General features: G+C 36.8%; 1 long non-coding RNA gene across 1 annotated transcript in view; it reads right to left on the bottom strand.

The window, feature by feature from the left end:
- Nucleotides 1-15,518, bottom strand: part of LOC148900995 (uncharacterized) — a 119,906-nt gene that overhangs the window by 11,751 nt on the left and 92,637 nt on the right. The gene's annotated exons all lie outside the window — the stretch shown is intronic.

Genomic DNA, 15,518 nt, shown 5'->3' with positions numbered 1-15,518 from the left:
GGGGGTGAAAGAGGCGATTCTTATAAAACAACAAAATCCTTCATTAAACCGGTCTGGTGGTGTGAGGTTCAATTTGGATCGTTCATACAATAGCCTGCTCAGGCAAAACAGGTTAGGCAACTTTCGCAATGCTGATGAGGGTCGTTATGCTGATGAGGTGATACCGGGGGGAGTGGGTGTAATAGGCCAATCGTTAGTCAGGAATGTAGGAACAATCAGTGGGGCCACAGGGGGGGGGTCCCGCGCCCCCCCCCCAACCTGAGAGTAGGGACCTATCATAGCTGTGTCCGGCGCCACCAGGTCTGGACATTAGGGATATATAAATGGGGCCGATACGACCAGTCAGACTTTAGTTCGCTGACGAAGCCTCTTGGATAGGAGGCGAAACGTCCGAAACCTTCACTTTTGTACAGATGACGGCTGAAGAAACCTTCTCATCGATGGACCACTCCTGTACGACTGAGAGCTTACACAGACGAATAGCAATAACAATCACAATCATAATCATCATCATAATAGTCACCATAATTGTCATAATAATAGTCATAATAATAGTCATAGTAGTAATAGTAGTAGTAATAATAATAATAATAATAATAATAATAATAATAATAATAATAACAGACGCTCCCCTACTTAAGAACATTCGAGTTACGAACAACGGTACATATGAACATTTTTGTAATAATAATATTATTAATAATAATAAAAATAATAATAATAATAATAATAATAATAATAATAATAATAATAATAATAATAATAATAATAGACGCTCCCCTACTTAAGAACATCCGAGTTACCAACAACGGTACATATGAACATTTTTTTGTAATAATAATAATAATAACAGACGCTCCCCTACTTAAGAACATTCGAGTTACGAACATTTTTTGTAATAATAATATTAATAATTATAATAATAACAGACGCTCCCCTACTGAATAATATTCGAGTCACGAATGGTACATATGAACATTTTTGTAATAATAATAATAATAATAGTAACAATAATTATGTTAAATGTGTTTTATTTCTTTCAAATGTTTTGTAATTTCATGTAATTACATGTAATTTCATGTAATTTAATTTAATAGGCTCCAGCACCCGCCGCGACCCTAATGAGGAATAAGCGGTACGGAAAATGGATGGATGGATAATTTAATTGAATTGAATTGAAACTCATTCACTGCCAGACACGCAAAAATATGTCCACCTCAGTGCTAGGGTTTTTGTCATTGTCAATCAAATTCCAGGACCCAAAGAATATTCAGTTTTAGGACGACATAAACATTCAATGCAGCATTAAAGACTTTAGACTCTCTTCTTTCATCATAAAAAAAGAGTTAATTCCTAAATGATATGGGTCTGGAGTTATATGAGCTTGAAATGAGGGTGGATGTCCAAAATACAATGCGATACATATTGGTTTACATAGCGCGTGAACAACATCTGAAGCTGGAACAAAGCGCTAACATGGAAAAAAAAGGGAAATGCTGCCCCTTGTGGAAGGGAAAAAAAGATGGTCAGAGGTCTGAGAAGAGCTTTATCAGCACCCAAGCAGGAAAAAACAAAACCGAACAATGGCGCTCTACGTCATATTTTCAATTCCCGAATATATGTGTGAATGGCAGTGAATGTGTTAAATTATGTGATGGCTATCTCTCTAAATGGCTTCAGGGCTTTGGTTTTCACGGCGCTTTTCTATCTCAAAGCGCTTCAGCTGGATGAAGCCTGATTTTGTTGATATCTGACATTCTTTGTCACAAGCGCGAGCGTGAAACGTGACGTCTGCACGTCATTTCAAATTTGCGCCAAAGTCTCTCAGCCGGAAAGCTTGGCGGGCTCATGACCGGATTATTTTTGTCCAATAAAGAGCATCTCGGAGAAAAAGGTCATTTTAATCATACCTTTGTAGCGACAAATTACAAACTAGCGCCTTTCAAACTACAGTGATACCTCGGTTTACGAAGCCCTTGGCTTACAAACGTTTCAGTTTACGAACGTTAAATGTATGAACATTTTACCTTGGCATACAAACTATTTTTCGGGATACACACGGAGCGCCACAATGAGTGATGTGCCGTTCGCGAACGAGCCCGTTCTCCTAACAAGTAAACGGCAGTCGACTTGTTTTTTGTCCTCTATTCCCCGCCCCTAGTCTTCGGTTAAAGCCACGTGATTGGTCAAGAACGCAGCAGTGAGGGGAGGTGGTTTAAACATTAAAGAGACAGGCAGACGACAGAGAGAGAGTGAGAAAATGGAGAGAAAACAGTGACATTTGGACTCGTTTCAACTTTGATATTTCAAAAGCAGAGTGTAGACTGCAAGGTTAAAATATCCCATCAATCAGGCTCCACAAATAACCCGCACAAGCCATCTGTACACTTGATGCAAAAAGCTATCAACCTAGCTAAACAGAACACAATGGATGAGGAACAAGGTAAAATGATGGCATAGAAAGCACCTCCAAGGGATGATTCCTCAAGATGGTGAAAGAAGGCTACGTTCCTCATCAAGTGTTTCATGCTGAGGAAACCGGACACTCCATTCCATCAAGCCATCAACCACCATCTTCTTCTTCTTTTCCTTTCGGCTTTCGGCTCGGATGCCCTTCCTGACACAACTCTCTGTATTTATCCGGGTTTGGGACCGGCACAGGAAGACTTATGTCCCTTTGTGGCTAACGGCCATCACAAAGGCGAATAAAATGACTTTATTATACAGTGCAGTTTATTTCTTTAATTATAATACCATAGCTCATTTATTATACATAAAATAAGGTATATTGTGTGTACTTTTAAGGAAAATTAGAAAGTATAAAATCGTTTTATGGGGACCTGGGAACGGATTATTCTCATTTTAATGGTTTCCTATGAGAAATTAATGTTTGGGATACACACTTTTCAATTGTACACACTCTGTCTGGGAAGCAATTAAGTTCGTAAGCGGAGATATCACTGTAAAATAAAAAACGGTGTGACATCGCAAGGGTTCAGCTTTGAGGTCCCTGTTGCAATCCCGTCCTGGTGTTTGAAACCCCGAGCCACCTCCCTTCCCTTGTGTCGTGATGACACGTCCTATTAAAGACACACGCATCATTAATGATGCTAACAATCTGTTGAAGAGATGTCAACGTGTTCCGTCATGGCGTTTTCCTCCCGTCTGTCTTTCTGTTCTCTTCGGAGTTTGTCAGATGAATTTTAAGTACGTTGAGTTGTTGCTACGTTACTAGAGCAGCACCTGGCTCACCAGTGAGCGACACACTGACAATCAGCGCAAGTGCTACAAAATAAAATATATTTTTTTAGAATGTGACAATGAGCCCAAGCAGCCTTTTAATAAATTAGATCATAAACGGAAAAATTGATAGCATTCCATTGGATTGGCCTTGATTAATCTCGCAGTGGAGGAATGGACATTTCACAGCAGCAAAGTGATGAAAGGAAGCGGAAAGGAAAGGAAGAAGTAGAAAAAAACAATATAGGAGCTGCTGTAAAGACAGACAATCTCGCTGCGCCACAATAATAATAATAATAATAATAAGAAGAAGAAGAAGAAGAAGAAGAAGAACAGACGCTCTCCTACTTAAGAACATTCACATTACGAACAACGGTACATATGAACATGTTTTGTAATAATAATAATAATAATAACAATAATAATAATAACAGACGCTCCCCTACTTAAGAAGATTCTAGTTACGAACAACGGTACATATGAATATTTTTGTAATAATAATAATAATAATAATAATAATAATAATAATAATAATAATAATAATAATAATAATAACAGACGCTCCCCTACTTAAGAACATTCGAGTTACGAACAATGGTAAATACGAACATTTTTTGTAATATAAATAATAATAATAATAATAACAGACACTCCCCTACTTAAGAGCATTCGAGTTACGAACAACGGTACATATGAACATGTTTTGTAATAATAATAATAATAATAACAATAATAATAATAACAGACGCTCCCCTACTTAAGAAGATTCTAGTTACGAACAACGGTACATATGAATATTTTTGTAATAATAATAATAATAATAACAGACGCTCCCCTACTTAAGAACATTCGAGTTACGAACAATTGTAAATATGAACATTTTTTGTAATATAAATAATAATAACAGACGCTCCCCTACTTAAGAACATTCGAGTTACAAATAACGGTACATATGAACATTTTTTTGTAATAATAATAACAATAATAATAATAATAAGAAGAACAAGAAGAAGAAGAAGAAGAACAGACGCTCTCCTACTTAAGAACATTCGCGTTACGAACAACGGTATATACGAACATTTTTTGTAATAATAATAATAATAATAATAAATAATAATAACAGACGCTCCCCTACTTAAGAACATCCGAGTTACGAACAACGGTACATATGAACATTTTTGTAATAATAATAATAATAATAATAATAATAATAAATAATAACAGACGCTCCCCTACTTAAGAACATCCGAGTTACGAACAACGGTACATATGAACATTGTTGTAATAATAATAATAATAACACATTTCATTTATCAGCGCATGTCCAAACTTTCAAGGACTACTTTAGAGTCACAGGATATTTTTTCTGTGGGTGAGCAGTGCCAGCCACACGCGCCAACATTCTCTCAACCCGGAAGTAAAAACTCTATTAAAAAAAAAATGTTTCAAATGTATAGAAAATACTGTATGTGTGAGACGCTAACCCATCGTGCTAGCTTACATAGCGAGAACAGTGACTTGGGCTATCGTGCTTGCTTATATGGCTAAAACGGTGACTCAAAACAATAAAAAAATCTGGAGACACTGGAGGTCGCCATTTCGTGCCTCTTTTCTGGTGATCCATTGTTGCCCCAATGTTGCCTCAAAATGGCATGGAATAAATTCTTTAATCCATTGCAAACATGTATGCTTTCCTCTTCAGAACTATTTGAATCATATTCATAACTGGATGAGTAACCAGAAAGCGGAATATTCTCCAAATCTGAAGCCATTGTTTGGATTCTCCAGCAATGCAAGACGTCACGAACTGGGGGGCGGGACTTTCTGAAAATGCCCAATTTGCAGCCTAATTTTTTGCAGATTTTGGACACTTGAAGTCATTTTTATTGGTGTTTTGCATTTGAATAAAAATATCATAGTGAGTGTTTTGGGTATTTTAGAAGCTATAGAACGTTTTTCTGATGTCAGTTAAAAACCAAAAAAGTGACGTCGGTTGCCCTTTAAACATACATTCCATACACAATATAGCACTGAAGCAACTTACGAACAAATTCACCTTACGAACAACGGTTCGGAACCTATCTCGTTCGTAAGTTGGGGAGTGTCTGTTATATGACGTCACAAAGACAGTCATTCAATCTGAAGCACTTTCTCCACCAACATTGTTATACGAATCAGTTCTTGATGAAAGAGGAGAGGATAAAGGCATCCTTTTCACCAGTGGATCGGGGGCGTCGTGGTGAAATGTGCACGTCTGCGACAAGCTAAATGTTGAAAGAAAACATGAAGCTGTAGCATCCATTGACGAAAAGAATTTGTCTCACAACTCCTGTTTCACGTAAATCCGCTTCAATTCCAAGCGGCGGCAGATCCACATATGATGCTCCTTACTTATCAGTTTCCAATATGCTTCATGAACCTGTTTTTTTTTATTCATCTGGATTGCAGTCTTTTTTCAACATTGGGCTACAACTACAATGATACCTCGGTTTACGAACGCCTTGGCTAACAAACTTTTCGGCTTACGAACGTTAAATTCATGAAAATTTTACCTTGGCATACGAACTATTTTTCTGGATAAACACGGAGCGCCACAATGAGTGATGTGTCGTTCGCGAATCAGCACGTTCTCCTAACAAGAAAATGGCAGCTGACTTTTTTGTCCTCTATTCCCCGCCCCCAGTCTTCAGTGAAACAACTTTATTATATAGTACAGTTTATTTCTTTCATTATAATACCATTGCACATTTATTATACGTAAAATAAGGTATATTTGGTGTAGTTTTAAGGCTTATTTAGTAAAAAAATCATATTTTATGAAGACCAGGGAACAGATTATTCTCATTTTAATGGTTTCCTATGGGAAAATAATGTTTGGGATACACACTTTTCGCCTTACACACTCTGTCTGGGAACCAATTAAGTTCGTAAGCCAAGGTGTCACTGTATTTGCTATCTAGCACCCTGACCGGCTATCTATCTAGCTAGCTATGTGGTAGCTTCTCCGGTGGAAGGCCATGCTTCTTTAGAAGCCTCAGGAAGAACATCCGATGTTGGGCCTTTCTCAAGATGGAGTTTGTGTTGACTTCTCCGATGATCCTCCCGTTCTGCCATTTTGCATTTCTCACTTGTACACTCGGCGGCCATTTTAAAGCCTCAATTCATATCAAATTGCCTTTTGAAAGTATCTTCTGGATTGCTTCAGAGAATGTGATTGTGATGGCAACCCGGCTGCTCATCTTCTGCCCTTTCTCACACCCGCAAGTCATCGTCCTTGCCACCGATGGCTGCTGGAGTCTTCAATTTCTGCGCGGCTCCATTTGAAGTGGAGTGTCCTTCAGTGTCACGTACCTTTCTCATCAGCGACGAGTTCCCTCGCACGCGTTTTAAAGGCTCTCGGTCTCAAAGATTTATCGCCACGGGCGAAGCTGAAGACTGCCTCTTTGGGTGGGGGGTGGGCCGGTGGGCTTTTTTTCATCGATGCCTTGACATTTGAGTGCCAGGGTGGAGTTTTTACAATTAATACATTTTGAGGTTTGTTGACAGACAAAGGTGGAAATTTGAGTGAGGCGCTATGAAAACATTTTGCGGTCATGCTCGTTGGTTACTTTTGTACGGAAGAGCATTAGGGCAAGGTTGTAATATATATATATATATATTTTTAGAGATGGGGTATTGTTCTGAGAAAAAAAGTCGCAAATTTGTGAGTTTCAAACTCGCAAATTTGTTGGATTTAAAGTCACAAATTTGCTCGCTTTAAAGTCACACATTTGCTAGATTTAAAGTCACAAATTTGCTAGATTCAAACTCGCAAATTTACTAGATTTAAAGTCACACATTTGCTAGATTCAAACTTGTAAATTTGCTAGATTTAAAGTCACAAATTTAATAGATTCAAACTCGCAAATTTGCTGGATTTAAAGTGACGAATTTGCTAGATTTAAAGTCGCAAATTTGCTAGATTTAAAGTCACAAATTTGCTAGATTCAAACTCACAAATTTGATAGATTTAAAGTCACAAATTTGCTAGATTCAAACTCACAAATTTGCTAGATTTAAAGTAACAAATTTGCTAGATTTAAAGTCACAAATGTGCTACATTCAAGCTCGCAAATGTGCTAGATTCAAACTCGCAAATTTGCTCGATTTAAAGTCAAAAATTTGCTAGATTCAAACTCGCAAATTTGCTAGATTTTAAGTCGCAAATTTGCTAGATTCAAACTTGTAAATTTGCTAGATTTAAAGTCACAAATTTAATAGATTCAAACTTGCAAATTTGATAGATTTAAAGTGACAAATTTGCTAGATTTAAAGTCGCAAATTTGCTAGATTCCAACTCGCAAATTTGATTGATTCAAACTCACAAATTTGCTTGATTTAAAGTGACAAATGTGCTAGATTCAAACTCACAAATTTGCCAAACAAAATACCCAAAATGCATCGTGTCGCTTTCTCGATCAGGGGCGTGCGTTCCAGACGTGACCTCACTTCGGGCTTCGCCACCAACTCAAAAACAAAACTTCCTGAATATTCAGCGCGAGTCTTAAAATGTAAACTATAGCTATATGCCGTGGAATGTTTGTAAAATACGCTCAGTCCAAGTCATTTGAAGCCATTTTACAAATTATGGACGCAACTTGTCCGGAGGCGTCGGTTGTCCTTTAACTCATTCAGTGCCACTCACGAATTGATTCATAAATTGAAAATCTGACATAGACCTCCAAAGATGGAGCACTCATCTTTGAAGAGGCCGCAGTTATTTGTCGATCAATTGAGAGCCACATCACTGCTACAAGTTATAATTAGACAAGCACAAACCGCCATGCTAAGCGGGGAAAATGATATTCATCTAACCATGAAGCTTGACCTTGCTGAGTTGTTATTGATCACCTGCCGAATGGGGAAGAGATGAAAGACACAGCGGTAGTCATCAAGCAATAGTACCAGAGATTGCAGCAAATGGGGGTTCGGATGCGATGAGTTGAATTCCAGGACACCCCCAGAATATTCAGTTTTACGACTACATCAACATTCAATACGGCGTTAGAAACCTTAGTTGCTCTTCTTTCACCAGGAATAAAAGTTAATTCCTAAATGATATAGGTCTTGGAGTTATATGACCTTGAAATGAGGGCGGCTGTCTAAAATACAATGCAATACATATGTATTGTTTTATAATAACACATTTCATTTATAAGTGCCTTTCAAAACTCTCATGGTCACTTTACAGTCACAAGAAGTTTTTTTTTTCTGTGGGTGAGCAGCGGCAGCCACACGTGGCGGTAACTCAAATAGATAGAAAGCTAGCTAGCTAATTAGCTAATAGATAGCTAATAAATACCTAGCAACCTAGCTAGCTAGTGATGACATTTACTGAACTTAAAACCTGATTGACTAATTCCCATCTATCAATCTATCTCTCCATCCATCTATCGATAGTATCTATCTACAGTATATATCTACCTACCAACCTAAGTAGCTGCCTACAGATCTACCTACCTACCTACCTACAGATCTATCTATCTACCTACCTATCTCCAGTATACATCTATCTACTATCTAACTATCTATAGTATATACCTACAGTATCTGCCTACCTACTTATCTATCTACCTACTTATCTACCGACCTACTTACCTACTACTACTTTTTTTTTGTTAACTAGGAATTATCCAGCTTCATTTTTTCTGATTGTAAATTATTCTGCACTTTGTAGGTCACTTTTTTTCTGTTACATTGCTTGATCAAAAAACAAAAAACCAAAACAGTTAACCATTTCTCAAAACTCCTGAGTGGTCAATTCTAATGGAACAGGTCACCCTTGGAGAATGCCGACATGCTCCAAGATTGACATAAAGATTCAAATGTTAGCTTTTGAATGTGCTAAGTAGTAAAATAGCGGTGAGTTAAGAACGTAAACTTCATTTTTCCAACAAAATCGCGAAAAAGGCCGTCGTTACGACAAACGTAATTGCCGACGCGACTTTGCTTCGGAACAAAATGGCCTCCCTCCCGTTGCTCGGCAACGCTACTGATTGACCCGTGTCCAATATACTGTATAGAAATTTTCCTAATTGACATGATTAAACTCGATTATATGTTCATGATTTCACGCATGCAAAATGATTCATAAAAGGCGAAAGCAAACGCGGGGGCTGAGTAGGCGCTTTGAAAATAGAACGTGAAATCGGCATTCTAAAGCGTTGCCAACGCGGAGGGAAATGAACGCGGGTTCTGGGAAAACGTTCCTACTTGTCAAAATGTCGATTAAACGTCAATAAAAAGGAGGTTGAAATATTGTTTCTGATCCAATGGACAATAAATTAAATAGAAATATACATCCAGTCTTGTTTAGGGCGTTAGCAGTGTGCTAACATGAATGTCAACAAATTAGCATATTAGCACATGATCACATTATCTCCTCCCACTTCCTCAGTTGAAGCGATGATTTTATAGCCCAAGAAGTAGAACATTGTTCAATTTTACATCTTTTCTTCCACGTCGTACTCAGTGTTCAATTATGTGTAAATTGCCAGGCAATGCGAAAGGGAAGCACAGTACCCGGAGAAAAGCCATGCAGGCAATGATTTTTAGAGCCCTAAAAGCGCTCAAATTCCAGGACCGACCGAATATTAAGTTTTAGGACGACATTATATGTCCAAAACCACCCTAAATACTATTATTCTGAGATTATATTAATCTAAATCAATGGTCTCCAAGGCAAGGCCCGCGGGCCAAATCTGGCCCACCTCGTCATTTTATTCGGCCCGCGAAAGCAAATCAAACTTGTGAAATTTCATGATGCTTGCTCAAGTCCGAACCAAAAATTCCAAATTGCCGTAAGTAAACCATAATAACAGTCATTATTTTTTTTACTTTTTTAACTTTTTTACTAATTGCTAACCCACAAAAAAACTATCCTGTGACTGTAAAGTAGCTATCTATTTGCTAGCTAGCCAGCTTTCTATCTCTTTGAGTTACTTCCGGGTTGAGTGAACGCTGGCGCGTGTGGCTGCCGCTGCTAACCCACAGAAAAACTTATCATGTGACTGCAAAGTAGCTATCTATTAGCTAGCTAGCTTTCTATCTCTTTGAGTTACTTCCGGGTTGAGTGAACGCTGGAGCGTGTGGCTGCCGCTGCTAACCCACAAAAAACTGCATTGTATTTTGGACAACTGCCCCCATTTCAAGCTCATATTACTCCAGATCCATATAATTTAGTAAGTAACTATTTATTCTGATGAAAGAAGCAAGTCTACATTTTTCTTACGCTGCATTGAATAATAATAATAATAATAATAATAATAATAATAATACATTTGATTTATAAGTGCCTTTCAAAACTCTCAAGGTCACTTTACAGTCACAGGATGAGTTTTTCTGCGGGCGAGCAGCGACAGCCACACGCGCCAGCGTTCATTCAACCGGGAAGTAAATAGATACAAAGCTAGCCAGCCAGCTAGTAGATATCTAATAGATAGCCAACGGATAGCTAGCTAGATAGCTCGCCTAGATAGCTATATAGCAAATAGAAAGCCAAGTAGAGAGAGAAAGCTAGCCAGCCAGCTAGGAGAAGTAGAAGTAACTCAAAAGGATAGAAAGCTAGCTAGCTAATAAATAGCTAATAGATAGCCTACGGATATCTCGCCGCCTATATAGCTACATAGCTAATAGAAAACTAAGTAGAGAGAAACCTAGTCAGCCAGCTAGTAGAAGTAGAAGTAACTCATTTTACCTAGTTCCTCATCAATTGTGTTTTGTTTATCTGGTTTGATAGATTTTTGCATCAAGTGTACAGATGGCTTGTGCGGGTTATTTGTGGAGCCTTATTGCCCTTTTACTTCACCTCGAAAAGGAAGAGAGAAAAAAAGCGATGCAAATCAGTTTTGTCGCGGCATCATGAAAACTAAATTATTAATTTATCTTATGTTGGGAAAGCGCACGGGTTTTAGATGACTTTTGCATTTTATTTTGGCGGTTGATAACACGCCGAGCGCTTCTATCAAATTCAATGTTCATGGTGGATCCTGTCAGGTCAATCAGATGCTAATTCAAGCAGAAAACTTTGAAAAGTTTGCTTCGGAACAAGAAGAAGAAGAAAAAAAGAAAGGTCAGAGGTCGTTTTAGGAAGAGACCGTTGACTTTGTCGAAGAAATGAAGAAAAAGTGGCTTCACTTTTCAAGACTTCTAGCGATTTGAAGACGACAGCAACTTTGGACCCCTCGCTGTTGTTTCCTTTCACCAAAATAAAAGTCTTCAATAAATGGGGCCGCTCGACCTTATTAGCGGCGAGCGTGTTTTGGATATATGATATTTCGTTCCGTAACCTTGTGAATAAGCCACTTTGTGCCGCTCGTATCACAACCTGATTACTTTGTTTGACTTGTTTCTTATGTCGGCGCTGATACCAGTCTGGCGGCAATTCAGATGAAACGGAACCCGCAATAAAAGCGGCGTCAAAAAACAAACACAGCGTCTTCATACGCTCGGATTTTCCCGGGTAAAAAGATGCCAGAATATCATGACCGTAATCAAGGGACCTACGGACCGACCTACATACCTACCTACCTACCAACCTACCTACCTACCCACGTGTGCCTACCTATTTATCTTCCAACCGACCTACGTACCTGCCTACCCACCGACCTATCTACGGAGCGACGGACAGACAAACGGACAGACGGACCTACCGACGGACCGAGTGAGGTAATGTTGTAAAGGTTTTTCAGACAAACCGACAGACCGAAAAACTGAAAAACCCATGGACCGACCTACCTGCCGACACACCTACCTACCTACTTACCTACCGACCTAAGTACCTGCCTACCCACCGACCTAGCTACCAACCTACCTACCTATCTATCGATCCATCTTATGCATCCATCCACAGATGGATCGACGGACGGACGGACTGACGGACCAAGCGACGGACCCACCGACAGACGGAGTGAGGTAATGTTGTAAAGGTTTTTCAGACGGACCGATAGACCGATGGACCTACCTACCTACCTACCTACCTACCTACCGACCTACCTATCTATCGATCCATCTTATCCCTCCATCCTCGGACAGACTGATGGACCGACGGACACAGTGAGTTGTAAAGGTTTTTCAGACGGACTGACGCACCGACCGACCGACCGACCTACATACCTACCTACCGACTTACCTATCTATCGATCCATTTTATACTTCCATAGAATGTATAGAACAATTACGTAAAATAAGAATTTTGGAATATGAACACTACCAGGCCTGAAATGGTAAAAAGAGGTTCAACTGTATATTTCATCGGGACAAATTGACCAATGGAAATGCCAAGAGCTGTTTTCAATCAAATCAGTCAAGTTGAGTGCTTCCCCCTGCTGTCTGTCCTCTTATATTTCCTGAGCCAACACCCTCAAACATATGCAGGGAGTTTATCAATCGCGCCTCACTTCCTCCCGTCAATTCCCAATTGTCATGCTAATGTCGTTGCGCGACTGCTCGCAGGCCGCGTAGCAGAATGCAAAGATGAAGCTACGTGCGTGTTTCTATGAAGTCCGCTGCAGGCCAAAGGTTGAATGACTTCATTGTTTCGGTATTGTTGGACTTGACAATACCGAGTCATATTGCCACAATTGTTTTAGGGTGTCACAAGGCGTATGTGTAAGCTCTCAGTCGTACAGGAGTGGTCCATCGATGAAAAGGTTTCTGCAGCCCTCATCTGTGCTTCTTTGAAGGGGTCGGACGTTTCGCTGCTTATCCAAGAGGCTTCGTCAGCCAACTAAAAATTGTTGCTGGTAGTTTTGACCCTACATATATACCTCTTGTCCAGATGTGGCGGTGCCGGACTCTGCTATGATAGGGACCTATCCGACCTAATAAATAAATAAATAAATAAATAAATAAATAAATAAAAGGGTGATGAATAAATAAATACACAAACAAATAAACGGGCAAATAAGCAAATAAATAAGCAAATAAAAATTAAACAAATAGGTAAATAAATAAATAAATAAATGGGCAAATAACCAAATAAATAAGCAAATAAATAAACAAATACTGTAGGTAGATAAATAAAACAAATTAAACAAATAAGTAGATAGATAAATATATACATTGGTACATGAATAAATAAATGAATAGATAAACAAATAAATAAATGGGCAAATAATTAAATAAATAAGCCAAGAAAAAGCAAAGAAATTTGTAAATAAATAAATAAATAGGTTGAAAAATAAACACATAAATAAATGGGCAAATAAGCAAATAAATAAATACATAAATACAAAATAATAAACGAATAGGTAGAAAAATAAAAAAATAAATAAATAAATGGTAGATGAATAAATAAATACATACAAAAACAAATAAATAAACGGGCAAATAAGCAAATAAATAAGCAGATAAAAATTCAACAAATATAAAAATAAATAAATGGGAAAATAAACAAATTAATATCCAAATAAAAATTAAACAAATAAATAAATAAATAAATAAATAAATGGGAAAATGACCAAATAAATAAGCAAATAAATAAACAAATATTGTAGGTAGATAAATAAAAAAATAAACAAATAAGTAGATAAATAAATATATACATTAGTACACGAATAAATAAATGAATAGATAAAAAAATAAATAAATGTGCAAATAATTAAATAAATAAGCCAAGAAAAATTAAACAAATTAGTAAATAAATAAATAAATAAATGCATAAATAAATACGTTGAAAAATAAACACATGAATAAATGGGTAAATAAGCAAAGAAATAAATAAATAAATACAAAATAAACGAATAGGTAGAAAAATAAAAAAAAATAATACATGGGCAAATAAGCAAATAAGGCCGAAACTACCAGTAAGAAATTAGTTTGCTGACGAAGCTTCTTGGATAAGAACCTTCAGAGGAGTCCAGATGCCGGCTGAAGAAACCTTTATCATCGGGGTGTCACAAGGAAATCATTGTTTTGTTTGCGAATGTAATACACGGACGGGGCCCCGTTTGACATTTATGATCATTGAGAATACTTAGGCGTAGTCATTTTTTTTCCGCCTAGTGTGAAAATTCCCACCATTTTGTTACGTTTGATTTGATCAGGGAACAATCTTTGGAGCTGAGCGCGCTGTAACTGGATGGTTAATCAAAAGCCAAATGTTATCCATATTCCGGTAAATGCTATGGAATGTAACAATGGAAGTGCAAAATTATTAATAAGACGGTGAGATGAACGTGTGAGAAGCAGATCCAATTTCATGGCGGTCGGACGTCATTTCATGTTATTACGCTGCTTTTTTTTTCTCACTCAAGTCAACGTAAAGCTTTGGATTCACGAGAATGCGTTTCGGGTTGAATTATGCAATTGGAAAAAGTCATTCATTTTCTAAAAAAGGCTTAAAGACGTGTTCATGGGCATGCACCAGAATGACTACAAATCTGCACAATACAGCTCAACACAAATGATTTGTCTCCTTTGGGTAATCTCTAAATAAATAAATAGGTCAGAAAATAAATAAATAAATAAATAAATAAATAAATAAATGGGCAAATAACCAAATAAATAACCAATAAAAAATAAACACATGCTGTAGGTAGATAAATAAAAAAAATAAACAAATAAGTAGATGAATAAATAAATCAATACATAAAGAAACAGAGGTAGATAAATAAATACATCTACATACATAAACAAATAAATAAATGGGCAAATAAGCAAATAAATGAGCAAATACAAATTAAACAAATAGGTAAATAAATGGGAAAATAAGCAAATAAATAAGAAAATTAAAAAATAAACACACAAGTAAATAAATAAATGGGCAAATAACCAAATAAATAAGCAAATAAATAATGAAATAAATAGGTTGACAAAATTAACAAATAAATGGGCAAATAAATAAATAAATAAAAATACAAAATAAATGAATAGGTAAAAAAAAAATAATAAATGGGAAAATAATCAAATAAATACACAAATAAATAAATAAGTACATACATGAGCAAATAAACAAATGCTGTAGGTAGATAAAAAAATGAACAAATAAGCATATACATAAATAAGTAAATATTACACACAAATATAAACACAAACAAACAAATAAATAATGGTAGAAATTAAAAATAAGGTGGATGAATAAATAGAACAAATGGGAAAATAAGCAAATAAGCAAATAAAAACTAAACAAATAGGTAAAAAAACTAAATAAATACATAAATAAAAAAGCACATAAAAATAAACAAATAGAAAAATAAATAAGTAAAGGCATAAATAAATAAATAAATAAATAAACGAAT

This window comes from Hippocampus bargibanti, linkage group LG03 (assembly GCF_051943395.1).
Source record: "Hippocampus bargibanti isolate YZ-2025 linkage group LG03, ASM5194339v1, whole genome shotgun sequence".
Classification (NCBI taxonomy): Eukaryota; Metazoa; Chordata; class Actinopteri; order Syngnathiformes; family Syngnathidae; genus Hippocampus; species Hippocampus bargibanti.
The sequence above is the reverse complement of the archived record's forward strand: the minus strand, read 5'-3'. Positions and strand labels throughout refer to the sequence as shown.